The following is a 21,624-nucleotide window of genomic DNA, read 5'->3' as shown; positions in this document are numbered from 1 at the left end:
AAGTCTAAGATGTAAATAAATCTGTCAAGATCCAGATTAGTTATCAATAAACTCTAGAGTGTTTTGAAATAAAAAATAAAAAATAAAATAAAAGAGACACTTCCAAGAAAGAAAGCTTTATCTCTTTTTTGACTTTATCTAGAGTCCGTCTTTTAAATTCATGGTATTAACGATTGATTGGTACCCCATTAACAGACAGAACAAGAGGAACAATCATGATTTCCAGACTTGACGGTTTTATTGGAATGAACTTCACTGGAATAAATTTAAGTTAGTGAGACTTGCAAAAATGGCTTGGAAGCAGCTTTTGACGGAATTGTAATGACCTACTTCCTGAGTTGTAGATCAAAATCAATAAAAACAAGCTCTTTTTGAGGCAATGTCAAATTAACTCTTAACACTGCAGAGGCTGTCAATCATTCTGTCATTGAGTGGAAGCCATCAGTACTTAGAGTCAAACAGTCATTATTAGGTCATTTGCATTTGTTTGTTAAAGCCCAGTCAGAGGTCAACAGCTTCCGTCCCACATAGGTACATGCACATGAGTCACAAGAACTGACAGTAACAGGAATCAACGTGCCATGGCGTGTTTGTTTTATTCCAAACAATTTTATTTATTGAGGAAATCATTCTGAAATAAATGACCAATCTTCATTCTTTTATTCTTGGTTGTGCCTGCCTGAAACTCAAACATATTGGGTTTTGGGATTTGGCATCTGGAGGCATCCAGACCCCTTTTATGAAATGCCGAATAAAGAATGATGTAATCAAGTCAAAGGCTTTCACAAAGCATTGGTTTACCAATAGAAATACACATTAGCTTGGTTCAGTATTGGTTTTTTCAGCTTCAACTTCTGAATAGAGTCCAACTCAGCAGGCTGAACTCAATACAGAAATTCAATGAGCATTAAGCAATGTACACAACATCCAACATATTTTTACTTTCCAAAAAGATGTGAAGACGTACACAGTGAGCAGCAACACACAACTGAAAAGATTGCTTGTATTTTAAGCAAAACACATTGCATCTTAGAAACCAAGAGTCAGGGATTTCTTTGTTTGACATTCAAATGCATTTTTGTGAGTTGGTAAACACATTCCAGCCACTGCTGTGTGGAATATAATTTAAAGTCACTGTCCTGCAGAATATGATGAACACCTCCTTTTCTGAAACTCCTTTTGGTTTTCAGCCTAGGACACAACTGAGTCATTCACTGAACATTTATATTAAAAATTTAGTTTTTTATCAAAAGAAGTTAGTTCTCCAAGCAGAACAAGAAGCATACAGTCACAAACTAAAACAAAACTTTTACTGTATTTTATTTCTCTGAAAACCAATGTCTAAGGCAGACATTTGAAATAATATTTTCTAAAGTATTTGGGGAACTAAACTGCAGCAAGGAAGCATTGACCTTAAAAAAACGTTGTATATGTGCTGATAAAACCGCATCCATTATTTTGGATTACGGTTCTCATTACCATAATAATTTATCTGACAGGTTTTTATATATTTATTCACATTTCATGCTAAGCCTTGCCTGCAGCTCACATAGCATAAAAGGACATTACCTTTGCCTAGAACAAAGACATACCTAAAAGCTACCATTTAATGATATTCTTTATTTGAATCCTGAAAGAGTGTCTAGAACTTTAAAAGAAAGGAGACCATGAGAGTTGTAAGCAATGTGATCAGTTCACTTTGTGATTTTTATCTGGAAAGGTGCTATACAAATAAAGTTTATTATTATTATTATTATTATTCAAATCCAACTGGCGGATGTTTCGTTTGAAGAATGAACAACTCAAATTGTATGACTACTGGAAATCTACTGTTCCACAAAGCAGAACAAACTCTAATTTTCACTCCTCGCAGACTTTTTTTACAACATGGAAACCCCCAGCAACAGATTAATTGTGTCAAAAACAGCAGGTTTAATGGCGTTGCAAACTTGAGCACTTTAAGAAAGTAAACATGACATGATCTTATTTAAATGTTGGGACTCGATCAGACTAGATTGCAAAAATGCCACATTGACTCCCAAGTTGGTAGTCTAAGTTTCATAAATGAGATGAGCCATCAGCAAAAGAGTAGAAAAACATTAGGAATGTGATGACGTTACTTTTGAAACTTTAGTCCCTGCCAGCCTGTAGTGTAAATATCAGATGCAATAGAAGATGAAACTACTAGAAAAAAAAATAGCTCTACAAAGCATCGGCACACTAAGCAAAACAGGTTTGAAGCTCAAAACAATGGTAAACACTCGTAATGTAAATTATGTAATGTAATAAATGTAAATTAATAAATTTATAATGACAGAAAAAGTCTATGCTTTATGGTTTCTGTATTCATCTGCCCTTCAAGCAATAAATGCAAACGTGTCTTTCCCATAACACTTTAGCATTGATCTCAAATGGTTTTTTTCTTGCGTTTTAAACAATAATATGTACATATCCCCTATTGTTATGACCATTTTGTTGGCCTTGACTTTTTAGACAAATAGATAGTAAATACAATTTAATGAATAAAATCTGTCAAACTAAAGCTGTTGCATTCATGTGTCAAGGAAATGTAAAACATTTTGTATTATTTTGCTTTTAGTCGTTTAATGTTAAATAAAAAACAGTTGGAATTTATTTATTCTGCTGGATTTTTTTGTATAGAAAGATTTGGACGAGAAATCTTCAGTCAAATTTCTTGAATAATCAATAATATTGTAAAGTATCCATTATGAAAGTTATGTATTACTGATTTTGTTTTTCATTTTTGCACAGTGCAAGTGGCAGTGACTTTTTTTATTACAACAGAGTTTTTGTCCATGGCAGTTTTCTTCAAAGTTGCAAGAACACAAGGCACTGCACAAAACGCCTCAAACGAAATCTATTTTCTGCTCCTATTGTATTTTTACTACAATTACTGAGCTAAGTGTTTGTAGAATCAAATAATTAAATGTATTTTTAAAATATGTTTACATAAAGTATTTTGTTTTTCACCTTTCGGCATTTCCTTCCACAGCAAACTAGCATTCACTGATTCGCACAGGTGATTTGATATTGATGTTTACACCAGATGCCTTCCTGACACAGCACTCTATTTTATCCAGGCTGGGGACCTGGACAGAGAAACCCAGACTTGGGCCCCCTTGTGGCTACACAGTCAGACATAACCACAATTGGTCTTGCCCATGTCTTATAATTATATAAGCTAAGCAAGTCAGTCATTTTCAATCAATTTGATCTTAGAAGACTCTGTCACTAAAATAATAAATTATAAACAAAACCAAAAATAGCCTTTCAGCATCTGTTCTTTTGAGTATTAAAACTGGGTTTACATTAACGCCTCACAGCAACATGATTTTAATGGAATCACATATGGGCTGGTTACTCTGGTTTCCCCTATAAATAATCTGTTTATTGGGGTTTTTTCACCGTTAATCATAGCAATGACATAGTAAAACAATGCAATGCTGCAGGTGGAGAACAATGAATGTCCAAATCCAAACTAGTACAACAAGAGAGTGAAGTGGTGTCATCATCCCGGGCACCATCAAGAATCAAAAAAAGACAGTGATGCCTCAAAAAACTAAAATTTAGCGAGTGAAGATGTGAAATTGAAGGACATGGTGATGCTAGTGGTAATTTGGTGCATCCCATCCCCCAAGCTACCAAAATTAGCAAATAAATAAATAAGTGTGAGAATGGCTCAGAAGAAAAACGTCTTCATGATAGTGCAAATGTAGAAGCAGCTCAGATAGGCGGCAGAACCCTCAAACTCCCAGAGTTCTGTTAGGAGATCGGAGCTTGAATGGCAACCGCCAACTTAGAAGGGAGTTACTCTGCTGCTATGTGTGCTGTAGGTGAGTTGCTTTTGTTCTTTGTTTTGACAACCGGTTGAGTTGTGCAAGCATGGAGTCGCATGAGAGTTAATGCCAAGCTGTCTAAAGCTGGTAAACATCCATACTCTACTCTAAATAACACGCTGCCTTTTACTTCTCCTTATAAGGCAAGGAAAACTCCAGTTAACAGAGGTTGAGACTATTTCTGTTTGATATGTACTTAAGCATGCGCCACAGAAACAAATGTCTTCAAATTAGATGATGTCATGAGCAGATTAGGAGGCTTCAGAAAATATGTGAAAGAGGAAGTACATGAGCTGTCGGTGGGAGTGACCTGAGATACACTCACTAAAGGAAAAAATACTTATCCCTTGTTCTATCCTATGGGGTCCAGATGACCATTGACGTGTTTTCCCTACCATGACAATGGTGGCTAAAGGTGGAGAGGATTTCATGTAATCCATGGACACCAGTGAAGATCACAAATCATTGAAGAAAAAAGATTCAGCGCACTGTCTAGTGGGGTCTAGATGACCCAACTCCCAATGTTAAAGTGCCTAAGATAGCACAAGAGTTATTGGAGCCACCTGAACCTTGGTTATGTCTGAAACAAGAGGGGTTTGTTGACAAGCCATGACTCACAGACATTGGCCAGGCTTTCAGCAAACCTTCGTACTCCTCAGGTCCCTCTACCTGTTACACAAGCTGTCAAACTCTGTATCACAATGCACGTCAGCACAGTTATTAGGGTAATTGCTGATTAAATACACAATTTTCCACACTATTGCTAGTCATGCATCAGTCTGCAAACAGCTTTCATGAGGGTTGCTCTGAATGAAGAGATCACTCTTGACTTCTTTATTCTCCAGCAAATTGTGTCTTTTGTTAAAAATAATTTTGTTTTTATAAACACAAAACCATGTTTTACTTTGACCCTAAGAATTAAAAATAATTACACCACTTCTTTTACTTAAAATGCAAGGTCTGTGTGTGCTCTGGCCGGCTGGACACACATGAAAAAGATGAAAAATCACAGGGAAGGATTTTATTTGGAGACCTGGGGCCTCATTTATAAACGTTGCGTACGCACAAAAGAAAGGCGTACGCCACTCTCTACGCAATAATTGATATTTATAAAACGCAAACTTGACAGGAAAATGTGCGGTCCTTCACGCAAGCTCTGACCCAGGCGTACGCACAAAAACAGGTGAAATGAGAAACGGCGACACCGTCGGCAGATGGAAGAAACACGTGAAAGTGAAAATGACAATACTGCCTCTCAGAAATAACATAAAGACTTCACAAAGCAAGTCTTACAATTAACAGCCTACACGAACACCCGTTTAATCGATCAGCAGTGAGACAAACAAAAAAAATCAAACGAAAATTACAACAGAAATTCAAATGAACACTTATTTGCAGAAAGAAAAGGAAAATATGTTCTGCAATATTGGCATGTTGTGCAATTCATCCTCATAAATAATATAGTTAACAGAACGAAATAATGTACAAAACTGATATTCTCGTTAATGTGTCCGTCTGGCGGAGCAGATACAGGTGCAAATGGATGGATGGATGGATGGATAGATGGATAGATAGATAGATAGATAGATAGATAGATAGATAGATAGATAGATAGATAGATAGATAGATAGATAGATAGATAGATAGATAGATAGATAGATAGATAGATAGATAGATAGATAGATAGATAGATAGATAGATAGATAGATAGATGGATGGATGGATGGATGGATGGATGGATGGATGGATGGATGGATCAATTGTCCACTGGGGAAAGTTGTTTTCAACATTTCTTCATAAGCTACGGAATTATGGTATTCATGTATATTTATAATTTTGATAAAACAATGTATGGCGTATGTCTCAACCATTCAGAAAGCAACAGGAAATTAGATTTGCGCTGAACAATTTCCCATTTCCACGTCGGTTATTCCCGACATCTGTAGCTTGTCAGATGCAATTAAATGGATGGAAATAAAATGCCCCATCACAATGCGTAATGACGCACAATGGCTGATCTTGCGCTCTTAGAAGATGTGGCAAATGGAAAATTCAGAGTGAACGCATCTTTAGACAGCAAGAAGACTTGCTGGCAAACGAGGACGAGTGGCTTATGAGCCGGTTCCGACTTCCTCGAGCCGTCCTCTTGTACCTCTGCGGGCTTTTGGGCCCGGCGTTACAGAGGAGCACTCGGAGGAACCACGCCGTGCCAGTCCCACTTCAAGTCCCACACTGTGCCCTCCAAACAAAATTTTTCTCCTCTTTTCCACCTCGCCAACGATAACTTCTACTTCACATTGAGTGAAGTTACGTTTTTTTGATTTCCTCTCTGTGTTTGCGATGATTTCGCAATCAATGAATATTAACTTCTGGGTGTTTCACGGACTACTACCGTGGGCAACCACCGTGGGCAACCACGGGCGTGTCACGAAGTCGCAAAAGCTGCGCTACATTTAGGATCGATTGTGATTTATTAAGGCAAAAATCCGTAGGATGTGCGTGCGCACGGTTTTATAAATCCGAATATTTCTGTGCGTACGCACGTCCTATGTTTCATCCGTACGCCACTTCTGACGCAAATCCTACGCAAAGTTTAATAAATGAGGCCCCTGCTGATGAATAGGTGGACAATGTGCCACGAACAGGTAGCTATGAAAAATTGCTCTTATTATGCCTGAAGACAATCTGACATCTCAGAAATTCAAAATGGAAAAATTAATTGAAAGCTTTTCTGACAGTTTTTTATCTCCTTGGTGGAGATAACAAAAGAATCTACACATTTTAAGGTTTTGCTTTGATTTATTAAAGAAAATATAAAAACTTTTAGCAGCTGTATGTTGACAAATGCAATGTTTTGCTACTAAACCTATTTACCCCGAGAATTGGGTTTCCTTTGAACATGTGATGCACAAAAACTAAAAGGAGATTCAAGAATAATTAAAATAGCATCGGGAGTTTCATTGTCAATCGTGTTCAATTTTTTGAGGGTTGGGACGAAAAACCTTCAGAAAAACTTAAAGAATATGTCACATTAGTTGATAAGGGTTACAAATAATGCAGATAAAAGTGTGTACTATTTAACCATGTAAAAGAGCAGATAGAATGTTAAAAAACATTTTTTTTTACAAATTCACACATCAATTCCTTCAGACACACTCAAAGAACATAAAGTATAATTATAATAGCTCTAGAAGAATCTTAAAGACCCACTCTGATCATCCTTTGATCTATTCTAAAAGCATTCACAGTGGTCTTTCAATTATGATGATGCTGTTTTTAGCCAATAACAACAACAACCTGTGTCTCTTTCCAGGACTTGGTTTCTGCAGAGCGTCAGGAGTTCATTAGAGAGCGTCTCAGAGTTGTGGGTGGGTCTGTTGGCACGTAGCAACCACGCCCCTCTTCCCCTCCCCGTTGCTAAGAGTTCCAAGCAGGGAGCCTGTGGCTCGCCTAGTGTATTTCCTTTTTTTTACAAATAGACTCTTTTTCAAACAGCATTTTTTTCTTCTGCTCCTTAGGTAAGCTGTATGTTTTAAGTACACTACAAACACAATGTTCATATTTAACATGTTTTCTGCCTTTTTAAGCAGTAGAAGTAGGAATGATGGAGGAATTTTATTCACTGCTCTAATGACTCTTTACTATAGTTTGGGTAAAACATCCTTCTGCCTTTCCCTTCTTCAAAACTCAAATGTCATCATCCAGTCAGTGATGTTTTGTGTTTGATGTTTGCCTTTCTTTTTGTTGGTTTCTTACTTTGTTTCATTTTGTTACATTTTTTTTAGTTCTGGGAATTATTTTGCTTTCTGTATTTTTTTTTAATGTTTTGGTAACTAAAATTTTGCTTTTTAAAATGTAGTTTTTGTTATTTATTTTTTTGTTATTTAAATGATCATTGTGATCTTTCATATGTTTTTGCATTTAGTGATGTGTTGAAGTGATTTGCACTTCGAGGCCACTGTACTTAGGCAAACTGACACACAATAAAATGTAATGTATTCCAGTCTTAACAGCTTTGCATATCAAAATCAAAATAAGTCCTTGTAAGTCCCATTTGATACGAACTTTATTTCTAGGAAATTCTGTTCTTTTTTTAAGAACTTTTGCAAATGAGAAGACAATTACAATGATGTACATAGAAAATAGTTGTTTTACTGACCACTGCCAAGTTAAACTTGTCAAAGGATGGCATTTGATTCTCTGGGTTTAACTACTGTTAATATCTATGTTGCAGTCAAAATTAACCATTTCCTATCTTTGTTAAGCTGTAATTAAAACTAAGCTAAAGTGTACTTTAACCTCATTTTCTCCAGAAAAAAAGACTAAAAGGAAACATCTAAGGCATGATGAGTGGTGGATAAGACCACTAAAAACAATACTTAAAAAAGGTCACTTTTTACCAGGATGCAACATCAATCAAGAGAAGTACATGCAAAGCACTGTATCAAAACTTTTTATTTATCTATCCAACTTGATGACTAAACGTTGCCTTGAAAGCTAAAAGACAAATGGTGAAGAGGAGACATCTTCCATCACTACTTAAAGATGAGTTTTTTTGCATATTCGCTCCACAGAGGCTATGAGGCCATAACCTTACCGCCAAACCCCAACCCTCTCAGCTATTTGACTTTCTTAAGTACAAATAATGAGTTTGATCCTTTGAAAGGGAGCAACAGTAGGTGGAAACAGTTTTGGAAAAATTCTTTTCTGCAGAGGTTGTGCCCCCGTGTGCAAAGCAAGGAGGGGATGTATGACTATCATTGAGGTCAAGCAGGACAGAAACAACAATATTTCTCACTTTGACATTTCCATACACAAAGCTTTATGCAGCTGGCCCTCAAACAGATTGACACATACTTCGATGTACACATGAATACAGACTAATAGCACACACTCAGCCAGTGGTGATGGCTTGGAGGATTGAAATATGCTTGGGAGCCTGTACAGGGATTAGCAGCTCATTTCAGTGGCTGCACAGTTGGCATGCACAGTCTCCCAGAAGAGGCAAACAGCTGTTTGCGAGTGTTTAACTGCATGCCTGTGTGTGTGCGTGTGTGTTTGTGTGTGTGTGTTATTCGAGTTTGTGAGAGGAGTCTAGAGAGTCTGCAGAAGGGAGCACGGGCTTATCAGACACCAAGAGGCAAATTTGAGATGGTCCAATATCAGCTTAAACAATACACACCACTGCACTTAACAGAAACGGCAGCTGAATCTCACCTCTCAGGAGATGCCTTATCATATTGTCCCTCACTTTGCATAAACTACAAGTTTGTGAGGATTTAGAAAAGCTTCAGCATGTGACGAAGCATGAAGGCCTGTTTTAGAGAGGATTTAGGACGATTAAAAAAATGGACCCTTAGAGATCCAACTTAATTTTTAAAGTAAGTTCCAGCTAATTCAAAGAGATAAACACAAACAAGGATTTACTGAAGCAGTCAGACACACAAGGCCCGGGCTCTGCTGCGATAATTACGTATGAAACAACAGCGTTTAATGACATTTTCAACAAACTATTTTGACTTGTGGGGATATGATCCAGATGGACTTTATTATGAAGGAGGTCTTTGAGTGACAAGAGGTCATGTGAAGATGTGCAGTCTGATCTCACAAACCTTGGCTTAAAAAAAAGAAACCCGAGGTACTTGCAGACACCTACAGTAAACACATATAAATATTTAAGTGGACTTCAGATCCTCTGTCATATGGAAACTCAGTTTTATTGTCCATGGCCTCAGAGGTGAGAAGGTGTGAATTCTCAGATGTTATGACCTGCTCTTAAGCCCCCTGGCCCTTCCTGTGCTTCACTTTCCATGTTTGTCTAGCCTCTTTTGCAGTGTTTTCATCCCGTGTCTCATCTTTTTGCAATATACACAGATGAGATTTGCAGTACATTAACCTTATGCTTTGACTTAGATGTGTGTTTTCAGCTGTTATTGTTGCCAGAAGTCTAAAAGCAGCTACTTTGTTGCTTCAGGTTAAAATTTCCTGGATTACTGGTGGGCCGGATTCTGAAATCCTAAAACATCAACTGGCAGCTCCAAAGCAAACACTGCCAACCTCAGGTCGGAAAGGAATAACGAAACAAAGAATATATCCCTGCATCGCTTGTCCAAAAAAAACCACTGGCGGTGTAATATAGAATGGCATGAATCAGAGACTTATTTCCCATGCTCTCAATGATTTTTTTTTTTTTTTACAAAAGTTAGAAAGAGTAGAGGGAAAAAAATCCTCACCAACTGATGTCACAGACTCTAATTTTACAGACAAAGGAAGCTTCCAACAGTGTACTATCCACTCTATTGTGTCAGGCACCATGACCTGTTGAGCCATTTACATGAAAAATGGGACTGGTGGTGAGCCTGGGCTCCATCTCACAGTAAGATGTCTCTCTAATCCAATCAATTGCAATAGTGTAGGCATTACAGTACCAAAGCTGCAGCAGTAGGGGACTTTTTTGTTGGGAAAGGGATGGTTATCATTTTAGGACCTCCATACCAGACAAGGGTCACTTGCTTTGCTTTTCTGGTTTCCTCTTACTGTGATGACATGCGTGGCATTTTGAACCTTTTTCATATAACTAGATTGAGCAAATGGTGTGAGGAACTAAAAACAATCATCATTTGCACTCTTGAACCTTTAGTATAAACATACTGACTCAATGAAACTAAAGTATTTTCCTCAAAGGCAAGTCCCAATAATCTGGACCTATAGATTATATCTCCTGTTTGTTTAGACACAGAGACAAGAAAACTTAAAAGTTTGTTTAATTCTTAGCCTAGTGTAAAGCACGAATGGCCCCACCCGCCCCCTCACTCTATTACACAGCCTTAACGGAGGCTCTAATGCTGGGGTGCTGGGAATGTTTGAGACGAGTGCTGCTCTCATTGTTCCAAACACAACAGCTGGGACTTAATGAGACCATTCCAGTGTTCACCCTTTGCTCAAGTCTGAGCTGCTTCCACGGCTTCCTCCTTATTGACCACATGACCATTGTCGCCAAGGTATTCAGTGGGTCTTAATGGTAAGACACACAAGAATGCAGCAGTGGCTGTGCTTTAGCTGCCTCACAGAGATTGTGGGAAAGCTCCTAAAACCAATTCCAACAGCTTACTTTTACAGAGACAAACCAGTGACCCCCAGGTTCACCCTGTAATTTTGGAGGAACTGCCCACAAGAAAAAAAAAAAACTCACACAATGAGATTAATTTATGTAGATTTTTTTTTTTCATTTCAGCTCAGTTTTACCTCCAAAAAGTCCCACTCCAATCATCTTTTGATCTATTTTCAATGCATTCCCAGTGGTCTTTTATTATGATTATGCCGCTTTTAGCCTATATGAAATAAACCTGTGTCGTTTTAGGACATAGTTTCTGCACAGTGACAGTAGTTCAATAGAAATTCACCTCTGAGTTCTGGACGGAACTGTAGGCCTACCAACATGTCCAGTCATCACTTTGTTTGCACTCTCTCCCTCTAGCTTACAGTCTCCCACAGCCAGTGCTGGGTAAATTACTTCAAAAAAGTAAATGATTACTTTACTCACAGTGGTGGACAAAATTGTTGGTACCCTTCAGTGAAAGAAAGAAAGTCCACAATGCTCAGTGAAATGACTTGAAACGTTCAAAAGTAACAATAAATTAAAATTGATTGAAAATTAAATGATCAAAATCAGCCATTACTTTTGAGGCTTTTCTCTGTTCTTTGTCCACCACTACAATGTCTGGTTGGTTCGCCATTACCATCCTATCAGTCTGGATCTGGAAGTTCCACAGGATCTTTGCCCTCTCATTCTCTACCACCTTCGCAGGTTTTTCCCATTTTGACCTTGGGGTTTCCAGTTCATATTCTGCACACATGTTCCTGTATATTAGTCCAGCCACTTGATTATGGTGTTCTATGTATGCTCTACATGCCAGCATCTTACACCCTGCAGTTATGTGCTGGATTGTTTCAGGCACATCTTTGCACAGCCTACACCTTGGGTCTTGTCTGGTGTGGTAGATCTGAGCCTCTATGGCTCTGGTGCTCAGGGCTTGTTCCTGAGCTGCCAGGATGAGTGCTTCAGTGCTGTCCTATAGGCCAGCCCTTTCTAGCCATTGGTAGGACTTCTTGATATCAGCCACTTCAGTTATGGTCCGGTGGTACATCCCATGCATGGGTTTGTCCCCCCATGACGATCTGTCCTCCAGCACTGTATCCTCTGCTCTCCATTGCCTGAGACATTCACTGAGCACACTGTCAGTTGGGGCCTTGAGCTTGATGTACTCATGCATCTTGGAGGTTTCATCCTGGCTAGTGGCTTCCACGCTCACTAGGCCTCGGCTTCCTTTCTAGCGGCTAGCATACAGTCCCAGGGTGCTGGATTTGGGATAGAACCTTCTATGCATGGTGAGGAGCTTTCATGTCTTAACATCCGTGGTCTGTATCTCTTCCTTTGGCCATCTTATTATTCCTGCAGGGTATCTGATAACTGGCAGTGCGTAGCTGTTTATTGCCCGGGTCCTATTCTTGTCATTTAGCTGGCTTCTCAGGACTTGCCTTACTCGTTGGAGGTTTTTAGCTGTTGCAGCTTTCCTTGTTGCCTGCTCCAGGTTGCCATTTGCCTGCGGAATTCCAAGGTACTTGTAACTGTCCTCAATGTCTGCTATTGTTCCTTATGGGACTGAGACCCCTCCTGTGTGGATTACCTTGCCTCTCTTTGTCACCATCCGGCTTTATTTCTCGAGCCGGAATGACATCCCAATGTCAGCACTGTAGATCCTGGTGGTGTGGATCAGGGAGTCAATGTCACGCTCGCTCTTGGCATATAGCTTGATGTCATCCATGTAGAGGAAGTGACTGATGTTGGCCCCATTTCTGAGTCGGTATCCATAGCCAGTCTTGTTGATTATTTGGCTGAGGGGGTTCAGACCTATGCAGAACAGCAGTGGGGACAGAGCATCAACTTGGTATATCCCACATTTGATGGACACTTGTGCAAGTGGCTTCCCATTGGCTTCAAGGGTGGTTTTCCACAGCTTCATCAAATTTCCTATGAAGGCTCTTAGGCTGCATTTACACTGAAGGTCTTGATGCTCAAAACCGATTTTCTGACTATATCCGATTTTTTTGACGACCCGCTTACATCATCTTTTAAAAGTGACCCGTATCCGATCTTTGCATTTACACTATACAATGCTAAAACTATCAAACGTAGACGTTCTGAGGACTACGTAACGTAGCAGCATTTCCGCCTTCCGCGGACCTGAGCACTGACCGCACGGATTTAAAAAATGATGTGCGAGCAGGCCCCTTCCTTAATAATAATCATAACAGTAATAAAAGAACATGTAGAAGATGCGTGTTGGTCCAAACGGCAAACATTTAGCATGGCGAAACCCTCCCCTTTGTGTTCTGTTTCTTTTGTGTGACTGTGGTTGTCATGGAGGCAACGCAGCGACGGAAGGAGGCGTTGCCTTGAGTGCTCCTGGATGAGGCAGGAGAGGGGATGCGCGGGAGAGGAAAAAGGAGGGCTGCTCGGCCGGCTTATGTGCTCTCTCTGAGTTTTGAATGAGGAAGTGTTTGTAGATGTTGTGCTGTACTAACAGTTTGATCCAAGCAAAGTAATAAATGGCTTCTAGCCTGTTTCAGAGCAACGGTGTCCCGCTTGATTAGTTACTGTTTGCGTCCCGACCAGGACCGGACCGGAAATAACAGCGGTTTCCGACTACAGTCTGAAGCCCGAGGCTGAAAGGTAACACACTGATGGGGCTCCAGCTGTCCTCGAACAGCAAAATCAGCGCACAAAAGCACCTTAATAAGTCATGTGATCTCAGTTGGTGGTGTCCTGAGTTGACGTCACTGACGTACGACTCGCATTTACTGGGGAACATCCGATTTGTCTGCTTACATGGCACACGCAAATGCACGTATCTGATTCATATCCAATTTATTTCCACATATGAATGAGGCCTGTATCCGATCTGAGAAAATCGGAATCCGTGCGCTTTTTTCCTGCTTACACTTACCGGTCATATCCGATCTGTGCCACATGAGAGGAAAAAATCGGAATTGGGTCACTTGAACAATGCAGTGTAAATGCGGCCTTAGAGTCCTGTTGATGTTGTACAGCTCCAAGCATTCAATGATCCACGTGTGTGGCATTGAGTCATAGGCTTTCTTGTAATCAATCCAGGCTGTGCACAGGTTGGTGTTTCGTGACTTGCAGTCTTGAGCGACTGCTCTGTCAACCAGGAGTTGGTGTTTGGCTCCTCTGGAGTCTCTACCAATGCCCATCTGTGTGTTGCTCATGGATTGATCCATGTGCCTATTTATCTTTGTTGCAATAATGCCTGACATGAACTTCCATGTTGTGGAGAGACAGGTTATTGGCCGGTAGTTGGATGGGACTGCACCTTTTGAGGGATCCTTCTGGATCAGGATCGTTCGCCCTTCCGTTAGCCATTCAGGGTGAGTCCCATCTCTTAGCAGCTGGTTCATTTGTGCTGCCAGGCGCTCGTGGAGTGCGGTGAATTTATTTAGCCAGTAGCCATGTATCATGTCAGGGCCCAGTGCTGTCCAGTTCTTCATACATACATACATATATATATATATATATATATATATATATATATATATATATATATATATACATATACACATTTTCCTACTTGGAAGGAAGATGACTCGATCTCTGAGGCACCGCTTTTCGCTCCTTGTGGGTGCCGCCCATTTCATCCAAATTTTTCCAAAGATGGAAATGCATCTTGTGCATATAAAATCAAAGTGTTTTTGCCGATCACCGCTAGCTCCACGGAGAAAGTGGGTGTTTGTGTTAGCCTGAGGGCGGTGCTGGCAGCGCTGACTCTTCCACATTGTTATGTCACAATGTGAGGAGCCAGCTGTTTTTGTGGATTGGTGCTCAGAGAGCAGTGTTTTAGAGAAATGCTCAGAAATGCATGAATGGAGCAAAATACTGCTTTGGGATTGTTCTTCGTCAGGCAATAACATTAAAATACACTTAAAAGCTCAAAAGAATGACTTTTCATGATATAGGCCTTTTAGTTTCTTTGTAAATGTCCTCCATCATTAGAAAGATGCTACAAGAACATGTTAAAAACCCCAAAAACACAGTTTTCATTGGAGTGGGACTTGATGCTGAATTAAGTATCAAGTGTGAAATCAAATATCAAGGTTTATTCCTTTCGTGTTTCTTCAGCAGAAACACACTCATAGACTCGGTGATGTGTGGCTCAGTGTTGAGCCAAAAGCACCGGAGTGTTGTTTAAAGTTTTCTGAACTTTGTGGCTTTTCAATGCACAAAACTGCAAATCCACCAGATCAGATGTAATGTGGTGCAACTCTGCAGCCTGGCAAGGGACACTGGGATGTTGCCATAGCTATTGAGATGAAATACACAAGTACTTTTTTAATTAAATTCAGCTTCTTTTGTAGATTTGGATGAACACAGTTACAACAATAGGGGGTCATGGTAGTGAAAGTCTGTGATGAGACACTTCTTGTGCAGCCACGTGAGTAAATTCATTTTATTTTCACAGTGAAGCGATTTGACTCAAACTGCTGGAAACGAGCTTTTGCTTGTTTTTTTTTTTTTTTTTTAATGAATTCATGGCCATGTGGCGATGTAGGCTCATAACAGGATTGTAACTCAGCCTTACACGACTATAAACCCTTCTTACTGTCTTTTATTCAGCATTTTGACTTCGGCAGTTGCGTTACGGGGCTAATCGTGACGGGTGGTTGGTAGAAGTTTATCCTTGAGGAGAAAAGGAGGGCCTGTCAGCTTGCTGCATATGCATACAAAGTGGTTTGCTATTTTCTTTGGGACTACAAAAACAAGACTTTATTAAGAGTCAGGAGTGCAGATGATGCTAAAGAACCTGGAGTCACACACCCTTAACCTCGGGAATCACACAGCATGAAGCTGTTATTTGAGTCAGGTACAATTATCACGGCATGCCTGCGTTCTTAGTGAAAGCTGTCAGCTCTATGATTTGATTTACCTGTGTTGTTAAGTAATTAAAAAGGAGAAGGCTTGAATATAAAAAAGTACATGACAGAAATAGGTTCCCTGTTTTTTTTTAAGGAACTGCCTTCGTGAAAGATGCAGCTTCAAATCTTGTACGTTTATTAATCAGAGATGCTTTAATTGCTTGCATGCTGTAAAAGCAGCATTAAAAGTCCTTTTTTGCTCCTTTTGTTTTATACAGTCATCATCAGAACTCCCTCTGCTAAGTAATTCCGGTCATGTGTCGTCCATACACTCTTTGAATTAGTTGGAGCAAAAGTCACGCCGTTTGACCCTGGACATGAACCACCGGGAAAAGGGGCTTGTTGAAAACCAAATGAGCCAAATTGATGATAACCTTTCGCCCCTGAGGTTCTTTTGAGGAGTTTTTTCCTTCTCTCGCCTCCTGCTTGTCTCTTGGACATGCTGTGCAAAGTGAATGACATGATATTAAAGCACTTCCTCATCAAGATTGAAAGGCATACATTCATTTTTGCCTGCAAGCAGTCAATTATTTGACAAGTATACATAATGAACAATGCAAGACTAGTCAGAATTTAATCAAAAAGGCAGAGATAGGGGCCCATTGCAGATGGGAAATGATTAACACAGTTAATCAGACATCCCAGTGTTAGGTTAAACATGCAGCGAGACTATCCCATCATTTGAAATATAGATGGGATTCACTGCACATTTCAATTTTTCTATTGCCTTTTGCCAGTGGAATATTTGCTGCTCTTGTCATGTTGACCCCTGTTTGTTCTGCTCTATTCACACACATTGGACACACACACATTGGGGAATGCTTATTTACTCTTTGCTTGTTGAAAAAATCATGAATGCAATGTCCAAATTTGTTCTGTTTTCTTTAATCTTAATATAGTATGTAGTTATCGATTATAGGAGTGCATACCCATTTGTGCATAATGTCTGGCGTTGTTCAAAAACCCTGGCTATATTTTTAAAGAGAACATGCAAACTGATTTTTTTTTTCACTGCAAAAAAGAGTTGGCTCCTGAAGGATCTTTAGGAAAAGCCAGTCATTTAATGTAGACAAAGCTGAGGTTGTCTGTTTCCGCTTTCAAACGCTTCCACCCTGACCCTTAAAGAGAAAACTCTTCCTCCTCTGCACTCAGCCATTTCATTTGCAAACTTAAAGAAATTTTTTTTTTTTTCTACGGGCCTGATTTTTGAGGAAACAAAATAAAGCCAATTCCCTTCTACTATTTTGGTCTCCTTTCAGCAAAGGTGTTTTCTATAGGGATAAGTGTGCATCTATTTTTTTAGATATAAATGGGAGGAAAATTGGTCTTTAAATGTGTGTCAATGTGGCAGTTCTAGATTACTTTTAGATATCAGAAGACCCTTTTCTCTTTCTATTCCCTCAAAGACATTTATTTACAGATACAAATTCTGATCAGCTGCTGTTATCAGACTCCTTTTCCCCCTCTTTATATGCAAAGTTATCGTTCTTTTCTTCATTCAAAGTTACTTTTTTATACTACAATTTTGTGTTAAAGCAGTAAACTTTACTATTTTAAAAGCACTTAAGCAAACATTTGGGCAACATTTAATGACTGTCAAAGTGAGTGGCTTAAACATTAGTGAAATTCCAGGAAAACTCCAGGAGATCCTGGAAGTTTGACACAAAAGGCTAAAAATACAAATGCACGGGTCTTTTTTTTTTCTTTTTTAACTTTTTATTACAGTTTTTTTTGTTGCGTTCTGGTTCACACAAATTCAAAGTTTTTCTTGTGTGCCTTCTAATTTATAAAATCCCAATTTAAAGTTTAAATTAGTTGTTCATTTTTGGCAGACTTCACGTGAATGCAAGAATTAAAGTTTTAGCTATTTCCACAAAGAGCTTTTTATTTTGCAAATTTGAAAGAAAACGTTAAACAACAATTACTGCTCCTTACATGTACCATGCAGGAGAAATTAACCATGATTTCAAAGTGTCTCTTGAAAATCTGGGACAGAACAATTTAGCTCATTGTCCTCAGAAATGAGAGTTTCCCCTCCTTTCCCTTGTCTTTTCACCCATTGGATTCACGAAGAACAAACCACTAATCAAGCCAACTATTTGACTGGCTTGCTAGGATTTCATTTGGACTAATTTGGCTTAATAGGCAGCCATGTCAAATTATTGTGAATGGGTGTCGCCCCAGACTTATCAAAGAATTTGCATTAAAGGAAGTGCTTTTGTTTCTGGCTGGATTTACATACAACCTTGCACATTTGCAAAATGTCTGTGTTTCCTGAAGTGTGTAGCTTGAAACACACCTCCAGAAAGCAATCAGCTTTCAAGAGCAATTTAGTTGGTAATATAGGCAAGTTTTGTCAAACAAAAAAAACCTTCTGTAATAGTTGTTGACTTGGTAATAAGTTTAAGCATCTACAGACAGAGCCAGCATAAATTTGGCCTTTTTTAATGCTTTGGTGAGCACCCTCTGTATTTAGAACTGTAATGTTTTATGGAAATAAGCTATATGTGCTTAAAACTTATAATTGTGTTCCTTTATATGAGCACAAAGCAGTTACTTTTAAATTAGCAGAATTAATCTGAATTGAAGAGAGGTATGTCTGTCTACAATGATGAATGCCTAAGTAATATTTTGCTTCAATTAAAATTTCAACCAATTATTATAAAAGATTATTGACCTCTGAAGGGACTGATGAGGTCACATGTTTTCTTCTGTCTTTGTGGCGCAGTATTCATCTTCATTAACGAGAACAATTGTACGCATTTTCTGCTCATGCTGGAGGGCATTACGGCCAACAGATTATCCTGTGCAGAGTTAATAAAGTTTATTTTTATTATGGTCTTTTTCACGTATAGCACTGTCTTTTCTAAGGCTGACTTTCTCTTCATTATCTAGGGTTTCCTCCCTGAATATTGTGAAGTTTTAAGCTGGCAAATCAGGTGTGCACAGCAACAGCAAGATTTAAGGGAACCAAATATTGTCAAACGGAAGAATCCATTTAGTAATTTCTTACATAAATAAAACTCTATTTAAAACAAAATAAAATTTGTTTTAGAAAAATACAGACATTTCCCCTAATAAATCACACTAAATCAGTTTGAAGCCTCTAATTGTTAGACGTGTTGGCTTTCAGATGTGTAACATTCAGGAATAATGTGTTTTCCTGTCGTCTGAGTCATTTGAAAGTTTACTGAGCACACACGGGGTTCACGGTGCAAAATACCAAAGCTTTTGTTTAAAAAATATGTCCACATTTGCACAACACAGAAAGTACCGCACGGCGAAGTGAAGCAAATTGGAAGTGCTGGAACTCCGCTGAACCGTATTACTCGTGACCATATATCATTTTTTATAGGTCACAAGTGACGCACATCTGTTTCCACTTGGCCAAGTCTCCGTATAAAACATTTGAATAGAAATTGTTCACCTATATATGTTGCTCCCCTGTGCTTATTTAAACCAACATGTAACTCATACATCAAACCTCAAAAAGAGTCGGAGCTATTTTGTACATGAAGGAATATTTCTGATCAAAGAAAACATTGAAGGGGTGCTAAAATTCTTTAATATTTGCAACATGACACGGTTTGTTTTGAAATGATTTGTTTATGTAGTGTGGCCCCTTAAAAGTCAACTTATTTGACAGTTGTGCAAACCAGACCTCGGTATGTCCACACTGGACCTCCCTTTTAACTCAAAGCCCCTCATGTGTTTGACTTCTTTTTAATTGCTTCCTGTCTGCTCGCTCAATTATAACTTCGGCTCGTTAAGGGGGACCAACCATAGCAGTCCTTGCAGAACAGACAGAGGGATTCAGAATCTGAAATTTGAGCGGAATGATGGGATTCTCCGGTGGAACTTCATCATATTTCTGTTGCTAGGTTTCATCACAAACATGTCGACGCATGTCGGTCATTTCCTCATTGAATTGGTTGCTGATCTAATACTAATTCAATATGTACCCAAACACTTAAATCCTGATCAATTACAGAATGTAAAGTTGCTTTCCATGGGACATAAATAATCAGTGTCTTGTTTAACGGTTGCAGAAACTAGGCAGCTCCATGAAGTGCTGCAATAGTGAAGCCAAAACTTCTAGCTGCATGGTTGCCCATGGCTATATAAATATTAAGCAAGCCTCCACTGTGCAGGAAAGCCCTCTTTGATTACGAGGCCGCTCCAAGAGCTCCATATCCAAGGAGACCATGATAGCTGGCTCCACAAAGTTGATGGAAAAATACTGAGAGCTGGGAGGACTCTCACTTGATTTGGGACTGGTTCATGCAAATGAACTGAAAGGGACACATCATATTCCACATGATTAAGTTTCACTTTGAACTTTTTATGGATGGAGGAAATGTGACAAGTAAATAGAAAGGGGATCAGACTTATCTTTATCTCCTTTATCTCCACTCTGAATAAAATCTAGGGTCTGTAGGTTCACAGTAGAAAAAATTAATAATTTGGTCATGTCAGGAAAATAAGGGTCTGTCATAAGTATTAATTTTGAGTCAGCTATTGACTGGTATTCCAATAGAATCAAAGTATTCACTTAGCGGTGTTCTGGTAGCTCTCTGAGGACTTCAAGAGCCACTCCAATGTAAATCACGTTTTTGGTGTTTTAACATGTTCTTGTGGCATTTTTCTTATGAAGGAGGACATATAGAGACTATAAGCTTAATGTTGTGTTTCTGAATGTTTCTTTATTCAAATTGTTGTGAATCAGAAGCAGACAAAAAAAATTCAGTTTGAAAAAGCTTGTAGATGTGACGTAAAATCCACTATTGGCAGACTATAGTCTCCTTGCTCTGCTCCATTCTAATGCATCCACTTGCAGACAAAAAGATCCATGTACTTCTTTGTTTTCCACGTCCGGGCTGGAATGTGGCTCAAAACTGTACGGCTGGACAACTTTGGGTTGTGAGGGACTGTAAACAGAGAGTGAGTAAACAAAGGGATGATGGAGAGTGTTGGGAGGTTTACATGCCCACAACTCGGGGGGGGGGGGGGGGGGGGGGGGTAACTACTGCCTCTCTGCAGAAACTCTGTCCTTAACAACAACAATCATAATCAAAAGACCACTAGGAACACTTTTAAAATATCAAAAGATCACTGGAGTCACACTTTAAGAGTTCAATCAGTTTTTTTGTGATGACATGGCCTGATCAGGTAAAAGAGAAAAAGACAACTTTTTAATTTTTTTTTTTTTTTTTTTACTGTGGGACATGTCAACCTCTGCAAAACAAAACACAAAATAATTAAGACGGTCCAACAGACTTTCTGACACAAAGGAGCGACTGAGCCTGAATGTTGCTTTCTTATTTGTGCTCTGAAGCATAACCTGGCCAATTCTTTGTTTGTTGTGAAGAAAAGGCACAGATTTGTCTGGGTCAGTCGCAGCCTTGTGACTGGTCATGTGTGCCTGAGATGTCAATCATGTGCAAATATTTTAGCAGACAACCCAGCAGTGTTGTTAGGAGAACAATCAAAGGTTAAGTGGGTGGATGGAAGCTGCATGAGATATAAGGCTGGTATATAAATGTATGGAAAATAAGAATATGCAGCAACAGTTTGAGTCCTGCACTTTGAATCGGACAAATAAGTAAACACATCTAATTAAGACGATCTCTGTCTTCACTTAATGTCAATCTCAGGAAACATATGCAAATGAATCTGTCCTAAAAGGCTGCAGAGGCTCCTGCAGCTGTGGAACTACATGTGTTTTGAGTCTCGCCTTATAAATAAACATTCCTCCAGATATGGATGCCTGTCACTG

Source organism: Oryzias latipes, chromosome 4 (assembly GCF_002234675.1).
Source record: "Oryzias latipes chromosome 4, ASM223467v1".
Lineage (NCBI taxonomy): Eukaryota > Metazoa > Chordata > Actinopteri > Beloniformes > Adrianichthyidae > Oryzias > Oryzias latipes.
Note: the sequence above shows the minus strand (reverse complement) of the source record.